The sequence below is a fragment of the Apium graveolens genome, chromosome 6 (genome assembly GCF_009905375.1).
Source record: "Apium graveolens cultivar Ventura chromosome 6, ASM990537v1, whole genome shotgun sequence".
Classification (NCBI taxonomy): Eukaryota; Viridiplantae; Streptophyta; class Magnoliopsida; order Apiales; family Apiaceae; genus Apium; species Apium graveolens.
Genome location: NC_133652.1, coordinates 302,743,695 through 302,753,798, shown reverse-complemented (window position 1 = coordinate 302,753,798; position 10,104 = coordinate 302,743,695). Strand labels below are relative to the sequence as shown.

Here is a 10,104-nt window from a genome sequence, read left to right as displayed (position 1 = left end):
AGTTGGAGTTTCTGTGTCCGACATGATTGTGTTTGGATCTTTAACTGTATGTATGTTAACAGATAGGCTCTGATACCAATTGTTAGGTCACACACACACTGTAGAGGGGGTGAATACAGTGTATAGTACACTCAAATCGAACTTTAAGAACTTAAGTAACAGAAAACAAACTTTATTGAAACAATAAACTCTGTTACAGTATGGAACTGTTACCTCTCAGTGATGAACAAATATCACGAGAGCTGCAAGGGTTACAATGAATAATCTTTTCTAAATAACGATAACACTTGTAGTGTAAACCCTATGTCTGTGTTTATATACTACACAGTTACAAGATAATCGCTAATTGATATGGAATATAATTCTGCTTCCTAAAATATATCAATCAGATATCTTTTCTTCCAAGTATTCCATTCTTCACGGAATTCCTTCTTCATGCATATCTCTTCTTATGTTTATCTCGATCTTCTTTCCTTTAATCAGCTACTGTCCTTATCTGATTGTCCTTCAGCACTTAAGTTCTGATATCTATCTTCTGATGATTATCTCCTGATAATATAAGTACTGATATCCTTAAGTTCTGACTTCCAGTATAAGTACTGATCAACAGTTAAGTACTGATTTATCATGTTCACATAAGATTCTGAAAGTTAAACATAAAACATATTAGCCATGACATTATCAAATATATCTAACATAGTTTAGTTAAATATTAATTAAATTGGCTGTTATAATAAAGATTTTTTAAGAATTTAATTAAATAAAAATTATATTTAGAGAGTAAATTGAATTCAATATCAATTAAAATAATACAGAGTTTAATATCAATTAAAATTTAAATTGGTTATTAAAAAATGACTTAAAAATCAATTATATTATATATAATTCAATATGAGAATTTAAATTGATAGACAAAATTAAATTCAATATCATATATAATTAAAAAGTGACAATTAATAAATGTTGAAATATAAGCTATGAGGTACAATATATTTTTACCGAACCTTTATTCTTCATTGAAAGTGGAGGGGTTAAAAGTGAAAAAATGACAAAAATAACCGATTTTTTAAAAAAATTAACAAAAATAACCATTATGGAAGGTATCGCAATTATATAAAATACTCCATTAAGGGCCTTTTGTTTACGACTGAAACTAGCAGAATGGGCTTTATCTGACCGATTCAGATTTAGTGCCTTCCATTTTTCTCATCATAAATGGGCTAAAGCCCATTCCAGCAAAACTTGGATCGTTTGGCAAATTTTGAAAATGATCATATATTTCATGATAATTGATTAAATGTTTTTTGCTCATTATTTCATGTGTTTTAAATGTACAGTTAAAATAATTATTTTTAATTAAAGTGCCCGTTTGGGAAATCTTAAAATAAGTAATTAATGACTTAAAATGAATAAGAGAGTTATAAGTAATAATTAGAAATATACTTATAAGTTAAATAGGTGTTTGGTTAAAACTTAAATGCCAGATTTTTTTTCACTTAACTGAGTTAAAATAAATAAATTTTAAATATATTTATCTTAATTCGTAAATTTTAAATTAGAAAGACATATAAAAATATAAATTTTAAAACAAAAAATAATAAAAAAGCGAAAAATCAAAATAAGCTGAGAAAAAGTACGTCGTTGCTAACATTCAACTTATCAGCTTATAAGTTGTAAAGAGAGGAAAATTGGTTAAAGAGAGGAAAATTGTCCTCTTGGTCACAGGTTCGAATCCCACGGGAGGAGAATTTATGATTATGCCTCCTGAGTCAGAGCCTGTCGCTTAAACGCGGTTTACCTTGGTTCACGTGGTTTACAGGCTATTGCGTGAGCCCGTAGGGTTTACCCAGTGCGCACCCGAAGGGTAGCGACTGCGGGTTACCTACAAATAAAAAAAAAAGTTGTAAATCTAGGTTGACAAACACTCGTCAATAAGTATTTACGGGCTTATAAGCGAATAAGTAACTTATTCCCGGCAGCCAAACATGCCCAAAATATATATGTTATATTTTATATTTCTGTTTTTAAAAATATTCATTATTCTTGTTTTTAAATTTTCTATTTTAAATTTTATATTCTTTCAAAATATTAATTCACGTAATTTGTAACTTACATTTTAATTTTATTTGTATGATGTTCATATCACACTTATGTGTGAGACATTCCGACTTTAATTTATAAGTTACGTTTTTTAAGAAATCCCGAAACCGCTTATTTGGGCTCCTGCTCCTCGGACCTCAGCTGAGCGAATCTTTTTTCTCCCCGAATCATTCATAACTAAGATCACACATCTGAACTCTGAAGCCATTCATATATATACGTATTACATACATAAACCCAATTCGAAGAACACCTCTGCACACCGAACAAGGTAAAATCAATACATTAGCTATACAATTTTACTTGATTTTCAAGTTTTTATCATCTGCTTGATTAATTTTCTGGGTTCTTTAGTATCATTAATTTTCTGGGTTCTTTAGTAAATCAATACATCATTAATTTACTTGATTAACTAAATTTTGATTAATTTAGTTTTGAATGCTTTGTTTGTGTGGGTTGTTTAATTAGTTGATGATGTATTAATTCTTGTACTTTTAATATTCTCGTTCTTGTGCTTTGGGGGAAAACTTGGTAGTTGGTTCCAGAATTACATGTTGATTGGAGGTGGGATTGACTCTAGTACCGGATGTTATTGATTTCAGTTTTCCCTTAATTTTGGTCCCCTCGGTGAAAAGGCGAACTATGAATCAGAGAATATCATCCCTAGTTTCTCGCAAGTAGCAAAATCCTTTTCAATTGCTTTGCCACAGAGCATTGTGTTCCCTCTATGTTTCAGTAGAAGAAAAATTATTGCGTAAGCAGTTTACGACATTTAACACATATTATAAGGAAACATTGGTGGCTAGTCTGGTCTGTAATATATGTAAGCATAGGGGTCTTGGCAATCTAAGGCTGGGAGGATCACATGAGATATTAACAATCTCTAGTTAAGTCACTTCCAATCTAAATTTACCCTTGAAACAATGTTTTTTTTACAAATTAAGTCATATTCCTGCACAAGACTAGAGCTTAGATAAGTAAATTACTAATTACCAAAAGATGAGATATATTTGATCAAGGTTCCAAAAAAGAATATTGATCTTTCTATTGACCAAAAGGATATCTTGAAGCATTGTATTCCTTTAATCTTGAAGCCCCATCTCTTGCAAGTGAACCTTCAACATCTCCAATGATTCTGGCCAACCATATCTCCAAGTTTCTCTGGATTTCTCTGAGGTTGTTTTTTATCGAACCTATTGACCGACTTGTGGCCAATTTTGCCTGGCTTTCCAGTGCGTCCCCAAAACAACTCTTTCCTGTCTCAGTTTGGAGTGCCATAAGCTTTTGCGCAGTTTCTGATCCACGTTGCTGGAGTCGAAATGCTTCCAGCAAGAACTCAGTCTGCCTTCGTGTCCGGAATTCTGGACTGAGGTCGGCTTCACATTGATCAGTTGCCTGCTTATAAACTTCTTTTTAGGAAAATAACTAATTCAAATATCAAAGTAAAAACAATTAAGGCAGTTTGATAGAATTCATGCTCATAAACATAAAGCTATTATCTTGTTATTGATACAGAAAACATAAAGCTCAAACACATATTTATACACTCCAGAGAGACTCTCTTTAGAGAGATCAAAATATCAATGTTTAGAATGATAATGAGACTTAGTTACAACACTGACTTCCTTGATCTATATATCTCGCCTTTTCTGTTTCACACACTTTTAGCGGGGAAAGTAGTTATTACATAATTTATAGGAGATTATATAACACAATACTGGTAATTAGTAATTACCAGTATTGTGTTATATAAAAATACTGGCCTTTTCATTTCTGGTGTACGAAGAGATCAAATTTGCCGAAATTAGTAATTTTGTTAATTTTATATAAAAATAGGCTAAATTTATCATTTAAATTTGAAGTTTCTGATAAAGAATTAAATTTACAGAGCAAGGCTATATACCCGGGGTTTGCCGTAGTATACCATAGGCCTCTTCCATGGCTTCTTCACATCAAACGAGTTCCATACACGACATCTTCGATGCTGCACTCAATCTTGAAGACACCCACTTCAAATCCGGATACGATGAGGGCTTCTCCGACGGCTTACTCACCGGAAAAGACGAGGCTCGTGACGTGGGTCTCAAATCCGGCTTCGAAATCGGCCAAGAACTAGGCTTTTACAGAGGCTGTATAGATATATGGACCTCAGCATTTAAAATTGACCCTTTATGTTTCTCTACTAGAGTTCAAAAAAACATCAAACAAATGGAAGAGTTGGTGAATAAGTACCCCTTTAATGATCCTGAGAACGAGTTAGCTACTGATGTTTTGGAGGGTCTGAGGTTGAAGTTTAAAGCTGTTTGTGCTACTTTGAATGTTAAGTTGGAGTATGATGGGTATCCGAAAAGCTCGGATGTTGGTTTTTGAGGGAGTTTTGGTTTGCACTCCAAGTGTTTGTTGTTTAGTCTGAGTGAGTTGTGATTTGTGAATTTCTTGTAATAAGTGTTGTGGTTGCTGATGTTTTAGTATTGAATTGATATATTCGTTGAATTATAAGCTGAAATATCTAGAAAATTTCTCGTTTACAATGTATTTATAGGTAATCTTGTTTTGCAATGGCCAAATTTGTTGGTTAAAAGTTTAATTATATTGGATGTTTAAGCATTGTTCTGAATAGGGTATAAGTTGATCTTGACAATCGATGATGGCGAATTATATTTTTAGTAGAATCTTTTGATAGGGAAGAGTTTGTGGCTTTTATTTAAGAGGTGACATTATTTTGTGTGCTTAATTGTGATGCTTCATTGTTGAAAAAAATTTCCTTGTCTATTACACCTTTTTGTGTTTTGTATTTACATTAGTGATTATTTATGTTGCTGCTAATTTATCATGTTGTTCTGATATTTGGTGAATGCATCTCTCTCCTTAACATTAAATTCCAAAACATGTGAACATATTTGGATATTCAAAATTTAGCTCAATTGCTTTTCTGACTTGCTTGACTTTTAACTTTAGAATACCTAAAGAGCTTCTTTTGTAGCCGTTCTATAGGTGTTATAGGGTTCTTATATCATCAAGCTGCAAATAAAAATTTTAATGTTTATGAGGGGAGCATGTCTCTGTAGTGCTTCAATGCCAAGTGGCAAAATTTCTCAGATGTCCTACTTTTTAGGCTGCTGCTGATCTTCTTCAGTCACTGTAGTAAACATGTAGATTTGTGCAAATACACTTTCTTTCGTCCAAAAAATTATTGTAGTACTTTACGTGCGTTATGTTTTTCTTTCTTTTCGCGAAATATACTTTCATCTTCTTGCTCTCCATGTATCTGCTATTTGTGGTTTTCTATGTGTTTCTAGCGCTTTGCTGTATTTTTAATACGTTTATCTGCAATTGACTCGGTACGTTGAATCTTTGTCCTTTTTATTTTAATTATGTTTATCTGCAATTCACTTGTTTCTGAATGCATATGTACCTTGCTGTTTGTAATTTTGTGTTTCTCTAAGAAATTCCAAAAGTAGTTTCGTTTATTGAAATTTTTATTGGCATATAATGTTAATTAGTGTTATAAACTTTTTTTTCTCTGCTTTCATCCTTTGTCAGCTTAATTAATTTTCCACCTTATGATGCTTGCAATGATTCTTCTTATTGTTCAACACATTTTAGCATCTTGCGGCTGGTCCTTGTGTTTTTCTTCTTATTTCTACCTTCCGTTCACAATATTTAATGCAATTGTAGTCTTTGGAATTTAATTGTTAAAATTTCTCAGCAGCCTGTTTACTTATGTAGAAATTTAGCTGATCTTTTTTCTTATGAATTGTATGTGTGATTTTTCTTTGCAATTTTTCTGCCTGCATTTGAGTTGAAGTGATTTTTTCTGTACTATGAGATTAAGATAACTAGTATATGATTTCTTCATGTTTCCAAGATATTTAATGGGATATCCATTAAATAACTTTATGGGATATCCACTGTCAAGAAATCTGCACAACGATTTTGGGAACCACTTGGTATGACAGATGTGTTTCAAAAGGATGAGAGCGCGTTTTTCTTTAGATGTAAAGATGAAAATGGCTTGCATAAAATTGTGTCGAGAGGAACATGGTATGTGGAAAAAAGGACAATGCTTGTTCGCGCTTGGCGTGCAAATTTGAATGATAAACCAATCACTAGCATGGTACTTTGGGTTTAAATGACAAGTAACCCTGGATTGTTATTGGACAAAGGAAGGCTTGGGCTCGCTGGTAAGTGTCATAAGACCTCTCATTGGTGCAGGTCAATCAACATCTATGCTGGATTTGCAAAATTTTGCGTTGAGTATAAGTTGGGTGCTCCTCTTCCGGCCACTCTACCTGTCATGGTGCTTGACCCGATAACTGAAGAGAGATCACAAATAGAGGTGCATGTTTACTATGCTTTTAAACCTCTTCACATACTACTTGTCAATCTCTTGGACACAACACTGCAGCATGCCTAAAAGCAAAGAGGGTTTGGGTTCAGATAAAGAAAATGAAGGGCAGAGTGGTACAACAAAGGATGGAAAAATGACCGATTATAGAGCATGCTCTGATCAAGAGAAGAAAGACAACTGTCTTGAAAAGAAAACTGATAAAATTGAGGAAAGGGAATGTTCACCAATTATTAAAATTTTTGAAAAGCACAAGGAGCTGGACACTAATGATGGAAATTAGACTGAGGTCTCAAGGCACTTAAAACACTCTTATTCAAGGAAAATTCCTGATTCACCTGCTGAAACTTCAACTCCTCCACACACTTTCAAAAAGTTGGTCCTGGGGGATGAGATTGATGCAAGGAAACGGCAGAAATCCAATTCATTGGAGCGGCCACGTAAAGGGGAAGGACGGAAGGTAATACTCCCCGCAAATCTTGCTAATGTATATATGGGATTTGATTTTGTTTCTACAATGTGAGAGGCCTAAATAGTAGATTAGGCTTCGTCAGGACTTTGTGAATATTAATAATTTATTCTTGTTGGTCCTCCTGGAAACTCATGTGAAAAAGGAAAAAAGGAGAGTTACGTCTGATCTCTCCTCATTTTAGTTGGTTCTCTAATTATTATTTCAATGATGGTGGCCTCATTAGTTTGGGATGGGATCCTCAGATTTGGAATATTGATGTTATTGGCTAATCTGCTCAGCATATTACCTGTATGATTACAAGAATTTCTACTGATAACGTGTTTGTAGTATCATTTGTTTATGGCTTTAGCATCTACACGCAAAGAAGAGCGCTCTGGTTTGAACTCTTGATTTTTTGCAAGAGAGCTACTAAACCCTGATTTGAGTAGTGTACCGTGGAATTCAGAAGGAGATTTTAATAACTGTCTAGGGCCAATTGAATCTAATTCTGCATCAGATGCCTGGAGTATTGGAATGTTGGAATTCTGGGACTTTCCCATTAACTCAGGCCTTACAGACTTGAGATATAATGGTAGTGTGTTTACCTGGTGGGATAGAAGTTGTTATAGCCCAATGCTAAGGAAACTCGATAGAGTTTTAGTTAATGACTCCTGGTTGGCAAAGTTTCCAACCTCAAGGACTCTCAGACCACAACCCAGCTCTTGTTGATCTTGGAGTTCATTATGCTGCAGTAAAGAAACCTTTTCAGTTCTTCCTGATCTAAGTCAAGAATTAATAGGTTGGAAAAAGGGACGGGAACAATAAAATTTATCTGCAAAGTTGCAATGGCAGATGGAACAAGAAGAAGATTCTGTCTCTTATAGTCTTATTGATGACCCAGATATAGAGAACATTTCTCATGATGGCATCTCGATGACGCCTCGAATCATTAACTCAACAGCTTTAGCATTAATTCCCGAGCAAGAGCATCCTAACAGAACAAGTCAACTCTGTCCTATCTCATGCTGTAATGTTTTGAACAAATGAATTGCTAAAGTGCTTGCAAACAGATTTAAAGATGTCTTGCCGGACCTTATTTCTTCTTGTCAATCTGCATTTGTTCCTCATAGATCCATTGGAGATAATATTTTGTTGGCTCAGTCTTTATGCAGGGATATCACCTTCAAAGAGTACCTCCAAGATGTGCAGTCAAGCTTGACATCCACAAAGCTTTTGGTTCTCTTTAATGGAGTTTTCTCTTTACAGCTCTTGATCAAAGATTGAAGGTTACTTTCAAGTAAATCTGGGTGTGCCGCTTATAGCGAAGAAACTAAATGCTGGTGATTGTTTACCTCTGGTGGTATGTGCTCAAATACTATGGACATGCAAATTTCTTAAATTCTCAGGCAGGCTGCAACTGATCAGAGTTATCCTCTTTGGCGTACAGAACTATTGGTCAATGTATCTATTTTGCCTAATAATGTGCTTAAAAAATTGCAATTATTCCTATCTAAATTTCTTTGGGGAGGGACCTCGGTTTCAAACTGCCACTACAAGGTTGCTTGAGATAACTTTTGGCTACCTAAAAGAGTTGGACTGGGAATACGAGATTCTTTAGAATGGAAGAAAGCTGCAATTATGTGTAATGTATGGCGAGCAATTCAAGCAAACCAGTCCTCACTTTGGATTAAGTGGCTGCATCAGTCTATATCTCGTAACAAATCTTTTTGGACTGCACAAACGCCATCTTCTTGGCCAAGGTGTGTAAGTAATATGTTAAAGAAGAACTATATGTTTATTTCGCTTAGTTATCTCCTGTGTTGATGGCTTAATGCATGACATAAATGGGTTCACATTTCATGCTATATATGATTAATATACTCCTTGACTACTTGTAGGTTATCTTTTATGTTTGTATATTTTATTAACTGAGTTTGCATTACAGAGACTTTTTTTTAAAAAAAATTTCAAATAAGTAAAAAAAGCAATTGCAGATTCATATCATGAGTTGGTACAACTGAACTGGATAGTGATTGCATAAATGTTGAGAGCTGCCATATGTACCACATATTGCAACCTAGTGAAGCTAATGTTCCATCAAATTGATTGTAAGTGTCGACATTTATCCAACTTTCATGAATTGTTAGTAATATGTTGTGTACTTGATGATAAGCTAAACAAAACATCTTGGTAGATTTAACTTAGTGAATTTTGTAGCACTCGACGGATGATCAAATACAGTCCCGACGGATGATGATTTGATATCCATCGAGTGAGTAACTTATGTAAGAATAAGTATAGCAGCACATTTCTGCAAACAATTTTGTGTAGATTATGTAGTAGCATATGAGTCATGTTGACTACTAGTAGATATGCAGAATAGGTTGATTAATTGTAAATATAAGATGTCTTGTAATTCTGCATAAGAGAAATGGAGTCAAGTGTCAAATAGCTACCCGACGGATGATCAACAAAGCTACCCGACAGATGATCAATTCAAATATCTGTTGACAGTGACAACACAGTCACATGCGTTGGGTGTTTGCAAAAGGAATGTGGCAGCCTGTTTAGCAGGAAAATGAGAACAAAGAAGCATTACCATTTTCATGCTATTATGAAGATATTCAAAGATGCTGGAATAGAGTAGTGAAGCAGCATAGAGTTAGACTTGATAGGTTTTGTTTTATTATCTTGTCTTATTACCATGTAAACTTGGTGATATATAAACCAAGTGTAGTTAGTAGAACAAATAACTAAGCAAACACATTTTAGAAGAGAAATAGAAAAAGCTGTAACTGTTAAGAATTTCTCTGTAGTTTGTTTGTTCACTTGTAACAGCAGCTGTGAGCTATTCAAGCTTCACAGGGTTCTCTTGATATATATATATATATATATATATATATATATATATATATATATATATATATATATATATATATCTGGTGGATACATTCAAATCCACCAGAAAGTTTTAAAGACTTGTGTTTTTATTACTTGTGTTTTGATTTATATAATTCTTTCATTCGGCACCTTGCAAATCAAACACTTATATATTATTGAGTTAGAACAATTTTAAAAATCTCAAAAAGAAGCCAGAATTACATTCAACCCCTTCTGTAATTCTTGTTGTATTGTTAGGGAATAACAATTGGTATCAGAGCAAGCTCTTGAAGTCTAAAGAGTTTAAAGATCACAACAAACAGCA

General features: G+C 33.8%; 1 long non-coding RNA gene across 1 annotated transcript; it reads left to right on the top strand.

Annotated features, from left to right (window-relative positions):
- The first annotated feature begins 2,213 nt into the window (after positions 1-2,213).
- LOC141668616 (uncharacterized) lies at positions 2,214-9,746 on the top strand. Its single transcript, XR_012553117.1, has 3 exons — positions 2,214-2,371; positions 3,989-8,259; positions 8,347-9,746. It is a non-coding gene; the product is annotated as an uncharacterized LOC141668616 (long non-coding RNA).
- The last annotated feature ends 358 nt before the right edge of the window (positions 9,747-10,104 follow it).